Genomic DNA, 10295 nt, shown 5'->3' on the forward strand with positions numbered 1-10295 from the left:
ATAAGGCTGAGTGCCAACTCAGCCTTTTCCTCAACAAAACATCTTCGATCAATAGTCATTGCTGCGAAGGATTCAACTTGCGAAGCTCTGTGAAATACTCATGATTGAGCAACAATTTGAATGGAAAGTCCTTTCTGCCAAAAGCTTGGTTTTTTGTGTTATTCCATCGAGCTCGTGCTTGAGGCCAAAGTCATTGTTGAGGAGCATGCGATTGCCTGGTGTCGATGTGGACAAGCAGTTCATTCTTGTTTTGACTACATTCTCATGGAACAATGTCCCTTTGTTGAACTTCCCAAAGTTTTTTTCAATAGGGAGCACAGAAAGCCACCAAAGGTGAAGTTGTAGATTTAACCTAGATGCCATAGGCCATCGACAAAGAGAAATAGGTGTACAAATCCAAAGGCCAGAAAGCTCTCATGAAGACCTCAGTGGCTGTTAGTGAACCCAGAGTGTCACAGGAGAAATTCATATCCATTGAACCCCTATTTCAGATCCACACCAAAGTTTTCTTCAAATGCCCTTGAAGAAAGCAAAAAATGAGAATATATAGTATGGGAAGATTTCTAGAAGGTGGAAGTCAATATGATAGCCTAGCAATGGCTTTCAATGAGGCCCTGGTACATCATCCGTATGATCAACAAGTTTTGTTTTAGACAAGTAGTACAAGGAAGAGATTGATTTTTTTCCCTTGTAGATACTAGGTGGGAGTTTTGCCAAAACAAAGTGATTCTTTCCAAGTGTAGGTGATGTCAGACTAGGATGAGGTTATAGGTGCAAAAGTGAATATTCATATCTTGCTAGATTGAGGTGCTAGAGTTAGTAAGCCTACGGGATTGTCTAGGGTTTGGAGATACAATTAGCTCGGAGGTCTCCATTGTGTTGAAGATGAGTCCCAATTCCTTAGAGTGACCATGCCCCTGACAAGCAAACATAAACATAACTAGGATAATGCGTAGATTGCCATCAAGAAGGGTAAAACAAAGTGCAAGATGCTAGTTTGCATGCTAACAAAGTAGGAGCAAAGAGAGAAGAGCATGGAGATGGAGTAGAGGGGGCACCACTAGAGCACACACACAAGTGACTACTTGTACACTAGTAGCTAAATTTCCACGAGGGTTAGGGCGTGGATCCTCTACTTTTATTTTAGCATGCCCAAGTGTTGAAGCATATTACCATTTGTAGATGATGTTGAGGTTTGTGCTCAACACCTTCCCTCAAGATAATCATGAAGTAGGCCTTCCCTCAAGATGATGATTTTTGCATTTAGAGAAGGACTGAGAATTACATTATATAACTCCCCTTTGATGGAATTTCTTCATTAGTGTCAAACTAAGAGCTTGTTAGTGTTTCTTAAAAAGCTATTTTCCAAGAGGTTTGTTAAAGATGTTTGCAACATTATCTTTGCTAATAACAAGTTGCAATATGATGTCACCAAGTAGAACTCTTTCTCTGAAGAAATGCTCTCTGTCTTCAACCCATTTTGTCCTAGAATGATATATTTAGATTATTTGCTAGTTCCTAAGCTAGCTATTATTGTAGTATTTCCTAGTTGTCTTTGTCTTATCAAAGCAATCTATTTCTAATAATAATCTTTTGAGCCATATCACTTCATAGTCTCTTGTGGTAAGGGATCTACATTTAGGAAGACAAAACATTATTGGTTGTTTGTTGGATAGCCATGGCTCCTTGTCTAAGGTAAAAAGCATAACCTTGGGTTGATCTTGTTGTGTTATGATCGTCGGGCCTAGTGATTATCACAATAAGCATGCAAGATGATATGCATCCGTCTGTATTATATTCCAGATTTTATCATAACTTTGACGAACCTTAAGGCTCTATTGCCATCATTCCAATGTGCTTGCTTTAGATTGACATAAAATTTGCCCAATAAGCTAATAGCATAACATATATTTGGCCTTATGGTGATTAGATATGTTAAAGAAACAATGAGTTGTCTATAGAATTTCTCAATCACACTTTTCTTTTCTTTATCTTTTGTCTATAAACTTCTTACTAAAACTTGGCTTTTTGTCATCTTTTATCACTTTGGATTTTGTTCCGTTGGATTGGCAACACTCTTGTGATCTTGCATATTAAACTCTTTCAATATGTTGTCAACATACTTGTGTTGCCTCATGCATGTGTTGCTATCTACATCTCTCCAAAATTCAATCCCAAGACAATAATGCATGAGTCCTAGGCCCTTCATGTCAAACTCTACAAATAAGTCTTGTTTGAGCTTTGTGATGGAGCTGTCATTGCTTCTTGTTATTATCAGATGATCTAGTGGAGTGGTGCTATATTCCCCTTGAACTTTGTAGTAGAGTGTATGATTTGCATTGGATTTTCAATGCAAATCATACACTATATTTCTCAATTCTACTGCTTTTGGTTGATTGCTTTATGCTATATAGTCTTTTCTTCAATCAACATACTTGATTCTCTTTTCCATTCACAACAAATCCTTCTGGTTGATGCACGTAGACTTCTTCATCCAAGTATCAGTGTCTTTTTTGGACAAACTTAGAAAATTTGGTGATCCTTTGGGTTGAGGCAAAATTTTTGTGACCATGACATTCAAAGGAAAAAGGAAAAGTTTGTATTGATCGCCCAAAAATAGCCAAAATTTGGCATCTTGTATCTTTTGATTGGCATGTCCAAATGGGGTCATGCTATTTAATAGATCTATGCTTATGAAAATAGGAATTATAAAGTTATTGTTAACTTTCTGCATCAACGTTAGGGCACATATGTCCATTTTAGCATATCATTTCTCAAGGGGTTGGCATGGCAGATTGTTGACTCAGGCTATCCTTTTTCAAGGAGGTCCTCTTTAAAAACCACCATTTTTGGTGTATACAATTAATATGCCATTACCTATTTGTGGCTAGGGAGACAAAAAATTTATGAAATTGATCTCGGTTATTAGAGCATATGGTTCTTTCTAGCCTTGTCCATACTATTGTGCAAATCCTTTTGCAAAAAAAAGCTATGCATATCCTTTTTTTGCAATGTCCTTCTTTCCTAATAGCAATTCACATAATTTCTAAGTGTGGTTTTCATACAAAGCATCCAAAAATTTGTGCATTGCTATTTGCCATTCTAGCTTTTGAATTATTGTCTCAAAGAAACACAAGGATGAAGGTGTGCCAGCAATGCCTAGCATGGACTAAAAGAAATATCTAATTGAGCAATCCAACTACCAAAAAGGCATCTAGGGCATGTACAGACGTGTTCCATCCAAGTTAAAAAAACCATGGCATGAACGGATGTGTTCCCACCAAGGAACAAAACCATAAGGAAACAAACAAATCTACATTTGTCTTCCTTTTCCACTTCTTCAAGCTTCCAAATTCATCAGTAACATCTCCATAATCAATGGAATTTCTCAAAAAATAATCCAAAGTGAATTACAAGTGTCATTGCATCTATCTGTAGCATCCATGCCTATAAGAAGATTCACTCCAACACATGTGTTTGTTTGCTTATAAGTTTTGATCCACAACTATGAATACACTAATCAAGATGTTAAATTGATTTACAATATTTTTTTTTAAAAATAGAGTAGATTTGAGACTTTAATAAAGTTTATTCCAAATACAGGCTCTAGTAGACTGTATAGATCTCCTTCTTCAAATTGTCTTTTTGAAAATAGCTTTGATAAATGTAACTAGAAAACTTGTAAAGTATACCAAATCTTCTCTATGATTACATGAGTGTATAGATCTTAATGATGGGTTGCATATTTTCTTTGCTTCTTACTATTATTGTAACCGTTGCTTTTTGTCTCTTGTTCTTGACCATCAATTGTTGAATGCTATACAGCTTGAGGATCTTCTTGCTTTGATACCCAACTCTTGATAGACTTATGAGTGTTTGGTGTGTGTGGGACAATGCAAGGGCTATCATTCCTTCAAACTTTCTCCATCTTTACCATAGCTTCTCCTTCACCTTTTTTTCATTCACTAACTCATCTCAAGGTAGTGTACACCCTATCTTTGATATAACCATCCACACACACACACACACACACACACACACACGCGCGCGCGCGCGCACATGCACGCATGCATGCAAGTTGACACACATGCAGATGCAGAGGCAGACGCACACGTGTGCGTACATACACACACACACACACACATACACACAAATTTAACTTAATAATGTATCTCACTTCCATACACACACACACACACACACACACGCACACACGTGCATGCACACATGTACACATGCACACATGCATGCACGCACGCACACACACACACACACATACATGCATTATTGAAATATCATCCCCTTGGTATTTTCTAATCCTTATTTTTTGGCTACTACCTCTAGTTGACTTTATAAACTTTAACTGGGAACCCCCCCCCCCCCAATTAGTAATAAAATCCCCCCTTCTATTTAACCTCTTACCCTTGTTAATTTTATTAATTTTTTATTTTTTCTTATGATAATTATTAATTATTATTAAAAAACCCCCTACCCACATAGTTTTTGATTTTATAACCCCCTACTCTATGTAATCTTATCTTAATCCCCAACCCCCTACTTATTGTACTTATTCTCCCTACTTTATTCCCACCTTATAAATTATTTGTTTATTTGTTAACCCGTTTAATAAGAGAGTGCTTTTTTAAAAAAATTCAAAAGGTAGGCATTTAATTTACTCTCCTATACCTTAGTGTTGGCACTTTAACTTTTAAACTTATTGTACTAAACCGCCCCTTTTTTTGTTTTTTTATTTTCCCTTTATTAAATTTTATCCTTGGTTTTTTTTTGCCTTTAATGTTTAATTCAAAACCTTGTTATTCAACCCCAAACCCCCTCTTTCCCCCCTTTTCCCCCTTTTCCCCCTTCCATATTTCCTTTAAACTCTTTTTTTAATAATAAACCCCAACCCCTGATTTTTTATTCTTTTCTTTTTGGGGTAGTACAAGCATCTTTTTATTAATCTTTACAAAAACAAGCCCACTTATTTTGCTTTATTGTTTCAATTGTCTCGTAATTTTTATTTAATTCTTGTTTTACATTTATTAATTTAGCACATTAATTTTCAATGGCACTCATTGTCGAGAGACCACGCTAGAGTGCTATAAAGGAAAGGGTTAGATGCCCTAACCCTAACCCTAAATGGGTTTGTATATATTCTACATTTTTAACTAAATTTAGTGTATAGTTAGTCATTTGCTGTGTGCTCTCTAGCTATGCCCTTTCTCCTCATCTCCACTCTTCTCCTCTCCCCTCTTCATATTTTGTCATGGTATCAGAGCATGGTTTTGCCTTCCGCTGAGGCACCATCCTTCTTATGAGAGCAAGAGAGATCGAGAGATTGAGTCTTATCTACCGTTGAGAGAAATTCTACATTGAAAGGAATTTCTATCCATTGGTGAGAGAATTCTGTCCATGAGAGTTGAAGACTTTTGTTATTGCCTCGACACAGAGATTTCCATCATTGCATTGAGAGAGAGATTTGTTCTTATTTTAAGGAGAGATTCATTATTTATGAGAGGGAGATATAGGAATTCAATTGTGAGAGAGTTTTGAAGGTTTCCTATGAGAGGAAATGCTCTGAGAGATGTGATATTTTGAGATTCCCGTGAGTTTTGAGAGACTCCATAGTGCTTACATTTGAGCATCTACAAGGGCACTATTTACAAGCAAGTAAAGCAATGCCCAAGCTTTGACCAATGACCCCCCAAAGTCCTATAATGAACCCAGCAACTCCAGTAGCACCCTACAACAAATTCCCCATAGATGCCCACAGAGCCGACTGTAAGCTCCTCTGAGTCACATCCTCAGCCTATCTTCCAGCAATGGACTCCCTAATTGAAGCCGACAGCTCGCAAGAATCAGTCTTGCAGCAAAAGCAAGGCTACCTGCGCCTTCAACAAGTGGCCTCAAGGCAATACTACAAGGCGTCCAAGTAGCAAAGCGGCTCCTACGATAGTCGACTCGCTCACAATGACTCCAAGCGACCATCCACCTGGACCAACTGCTCCAATCCTCCAACACCCTTCAACTCCCTGTTCGATATGCTTGGATATCTTGTCGCAAAGAAGTGACTATGCGCTATCAAAACTCATGGTGCAAAGAAACTCCTGGCGCTATTGCCACACAGGCAAAGTCTTTTTTTTCTCCAACATCTCATGGTAGCACAACGAATAAGGACTACCAATGTAGGGATTGAGGTTGGGAATCCTGTTAAGCTTGATTTTTGCAGGGATAGCGGACTCATCTACCACATCAAAGAGGCTAAGCTTCCTTTTGCCCTCCGAACCCATGAAGTCGCCAAGAACGTGATATGGTCAACGATCTACTTCAGTAAAGAAGACCTTCACCTAAGGCTAGAACGGGAGACAATAGAACTCCAACACCGAATGTCTACACCATCAACGCCTCCTCAACTATCTCCACAACCCTTCTGCCAGCCCATATAATCCTCTCCAGTGACTCCTTTGAGTTCTTTCAATGCACCTTCGACCACGCAGTTGCTCAAACGTCCATGGGCTTCCCTTCCACGGGCTTCACCAACCAAAACGTCCACATCCTCAGAATCCTAACCATATCTTATCCACATCCTAACCACACAAAGGTGTGGGTTGTCAAACAAATAGCCAACTGTTTCTTTGTCTTCACCTAAAGCAGAATATAGGGCACTCACTACAAGTGCATGTGAGGCTATATGGCTCAAAAGACTATTGTCAGAAAGAGATTACTCTGATGAATCAAAGCCAACATCAATATACTATGATAATCAATCGGCTCAAGCATTGGCCAAGAATCCAATATATCACTCCAGGACAAAGCACATTGATGTGAGAGAGCACTTCATCAAAGAAAGAGTGGTACTTGGTGACATCACACTGCAGCATTGTGATAGCAAAGAGAATGTTGCTGACGTCTTTACCAAACCACTCGGTAAAGAGATTTTCGAGAAACATGGACAAGCTCTTGGTTTGACACACATGAAAGACATTCCCATTAAAGGTGTGTGATGGAATGTAATGCTCAGTCCTTCTTTGATTCCCCAGAATCATCATCTTGAGGGAAGGCCTACTTCATGATGTTGATCTTGAGGGAAGGTGTTGAGAGACCACGCTCAACATCATTTTATTACATGTGCATAGCACTAACACATATAGAGTGCTATAAAGGAAAGGGTTAGATGCCATACCCTAACCCTGACCCTAACCCTAAATGGATTTGTATATATTCTACATTTTCAACTAAATCTATTGTACAATTAGTCATTTGTGGTGTGCTCTCTAGCTATGCCCTCTCTCCTCATCTGCACTCTTCTCCTCTCCCCTCTTCATATTTTGTCACTCATGGCATTCATGTTTACTGTATTCTCCTCTTTATCTTCTCTCTATAATTTTTCTCTCTTTTGTATAAAAATAATCGTTTTATATAAATTCTCTCCTTTTAAATTTTCTCTCTTTACTCTTTTACCCTCTATGTATCTTTATATTAAATCTTTTCTCTCTTAATTTTCAGTTTATGTTTAAATATCCCTCTTCTTTTTTCTCCACTAGTTTAATGTAAGTTACTCTCCACAAGTTTACTCTTTTCTTCTTTTGACCTTAAATGTATATACATATATAAAAATAAATAAATAAATAAATATATAAAACCATATATCTCCCTATTTATATATAAAATTAATTTGGCTTTTGTTGAGTAATTAGTTGCTTTGGTTTGAGTATAAATTTTTCCTTATATATTGTTAAAATAGTATTTGTTTCTAACCATTCATGTGCCCCTTACCTTGTTTATCTTTTAACCATTTCACTTGCCACATAACCTTTCACTTTTTCTTAGTCTCTTCGATCTCTTGAAGTTGTTGATATTTTTTCTTTTTTCACTTATATATATATATATATATGTATATATTTTGGGCCAAAAATTTCCCCCTAATTATCTTCTTTAAGTAGATACTTTTAAATTAATTGAATCATTTTTTTGTTGTTTTCAATAATCTATGTCTTCTAGTTTTAATAACTTTAATTTTTCCTTCATTTAATGCACCTTTTATTATTAATGAATTCTTAAGCACTTAGAAAAGCATCATTGGTAAATAATTACTTACATAATCTTCAAGATTTCAAAAGTATCACACAAGGGTACGGACTACCCTCCTAAGATGGCTCCTTTTTCTAGAAAGGGTGCATGCCCTCTTTGTTATTATTTAACTTTTAACACCCCATTTTAATTATTTCATAATCTGATAGGTGTATGTCTTCATGATATACACGATAACAAGATGGGGTGTACAGGCATTACCTGCCTTCCCTCACAAAACTATGATGTTCTAACACATTGTTTTGTTTGGATGGTGACAAGTAAGTGGACCCTGACCTTGGAGCTTGGACTATCTGTTGATGGATTCAACACTTTTGTATTAATTCTTTGCTTAAGTTTGCAAACTCAATATAAAGAAGAATTCTATTGCCAATCTTCTTGCTCAGGTCCTTTTTAAAAATTTGGATTGCAATATTGTCAAAAGTTACTTCAATTTTGTTTTCTTAAAAGAATATAAATCCATTTCTCATATGGAACTTTATATAATTATCCAAATGATTGAATTATTTGTATGGTTAATTTATTGATGGGACTATTAAATCTAAACACATACATGCACACGCACACACACACACATGCACACGCATGGACACACACACATTTTAGCGAAACCACTGATTCAATTAATTACTGTAATTACAAATCCTACCGCTAAGTGTGGCAGCTAGAAGCACTGGGAAAACACTTCTACAAAAATGCCACCTACATGGTAAGCATCATATAGCGAGATATGTAAAGACCACTTGAAGGATGCATAGGTATCTAAATGAGCATGAGAGGACATGCGATGGTTTCTATCATGACAAATGGTTCAATCCATAAATCTAACTCACAAAAACAATGGGATCTAGTCAACAACGGATGAGTGACATCACCCAAATAACTAGAAATGCTTGGAGAAGCTATGCGAAGCAAAGCGAATCCAAAGGGCAGCTGATAGGACCCCAAGGAGACCCTTGGTGGTTGGAAAAGTCCACGAGAGATGTAGAATTATTTCTCTTCGTTAGGAATAGCGTAGACAATTTGTAGGTGCAATGTAGCATCGGGCTAGTGTGGTTCCCATTGGAAAGACCCAAAGCAGACACTGTCACATGAAGACCTTCTGCTTTAGAGGAAGACCATTCTTCCATATGATATGCAAGCATCTTTTCCATCATTTTCAAGGTTTATTCATCTGCCAAAGCTCATTGGCATGATTTTGTGTATCCATGGCACGGGAATGAGGAGCCAATAAGCTCACGCAACATAATCACTCTCATCATTGACAACCAGTATCTAGTCTTTCAAGTTTTCAATCCTCCAATCGATCTTGCTCTTGAAGACGTGTAATTGAGAGGAAGGGCTGAATCAAATCTTGCATATTGTGCCATACAGACCTAGAATGCATGCCCAAACCAGAAGACCTATTTGATGTAGGAAAGGACATGAAGGTACCATCATCATTAATGACATCTTGCACATATTTGACACCTTTGCACACAAGAATAGTATGCTTTCTAGGTGCTATCAGAGCAAGAGGTGCAAGAAAGAATTTTCTCCAATGTATGCTCTCCAATTCCATACTATTTCCATTTCTGGTGGATGTCCACCTTTGCACTGCTTTTTTAGGTGCTATCATAGCAAGAGGTGCAAGAATTGCTCCAATGTATGCTCTCTAGTGCCATACTATTTCCATATCTGGTGGATGTCCATACCAACATAGGTATTACAGGATTAACTGCCAACTAGTAATGAATCGGCTTGCAAAAGGACTACCATGGATGTTTTCTTAAAAAGATCCCATAATAAAATCCCAAAAAGTGGTCCTCCAATTACCAAAAGGATGTGTACAAACCTTAGAGCACATTTTGATGAGCATTTGCATCCATGGCTTTTTGAGCATTTAGTAGCTTTTTGAGCAACCAAATGAAAGTGTATGTTTAAAATGTTGAGCACTCCATGCATTTTTGGAGAACAAACAAGCTCAACTTTTAGGAGACATAGAGCTTTCTTGTCTTTTCTTGTCTTCCAAAGGTACTCCCTTGCTTGCAACATGAAGGTATCCAAGGTTTCCTTATCCCATGCTATAAGTGGCAAATGGAATTGTATGTAAGCCTTGATGATTTCTTGTAATATGCATAGACACACATGTAGCAGCCAAGTAGAGATCTTCTAGTTGTCAAGCTTATGTTGTATCTATTGTATTACCTAAAAAGTTTCCTCAT

The sequence above is a fragment of the Dipteris shenzhenensis genome, chromosome 33 (assembly GCF_047967505.1).
Source record: "Dipteris shenzhenensis isolate YYH24624 ecotype China chromosome 33, Dip_SZ_1.0, whole genome shotgun sequence".
NCBI classification, from domain to species: Eukaryota; Viridiplantae; Streptophyta; class Polypodiopsida; order Gleicheniales; family Dipteridaceae; genus Dipteris; species Dipteris shenzhenensis.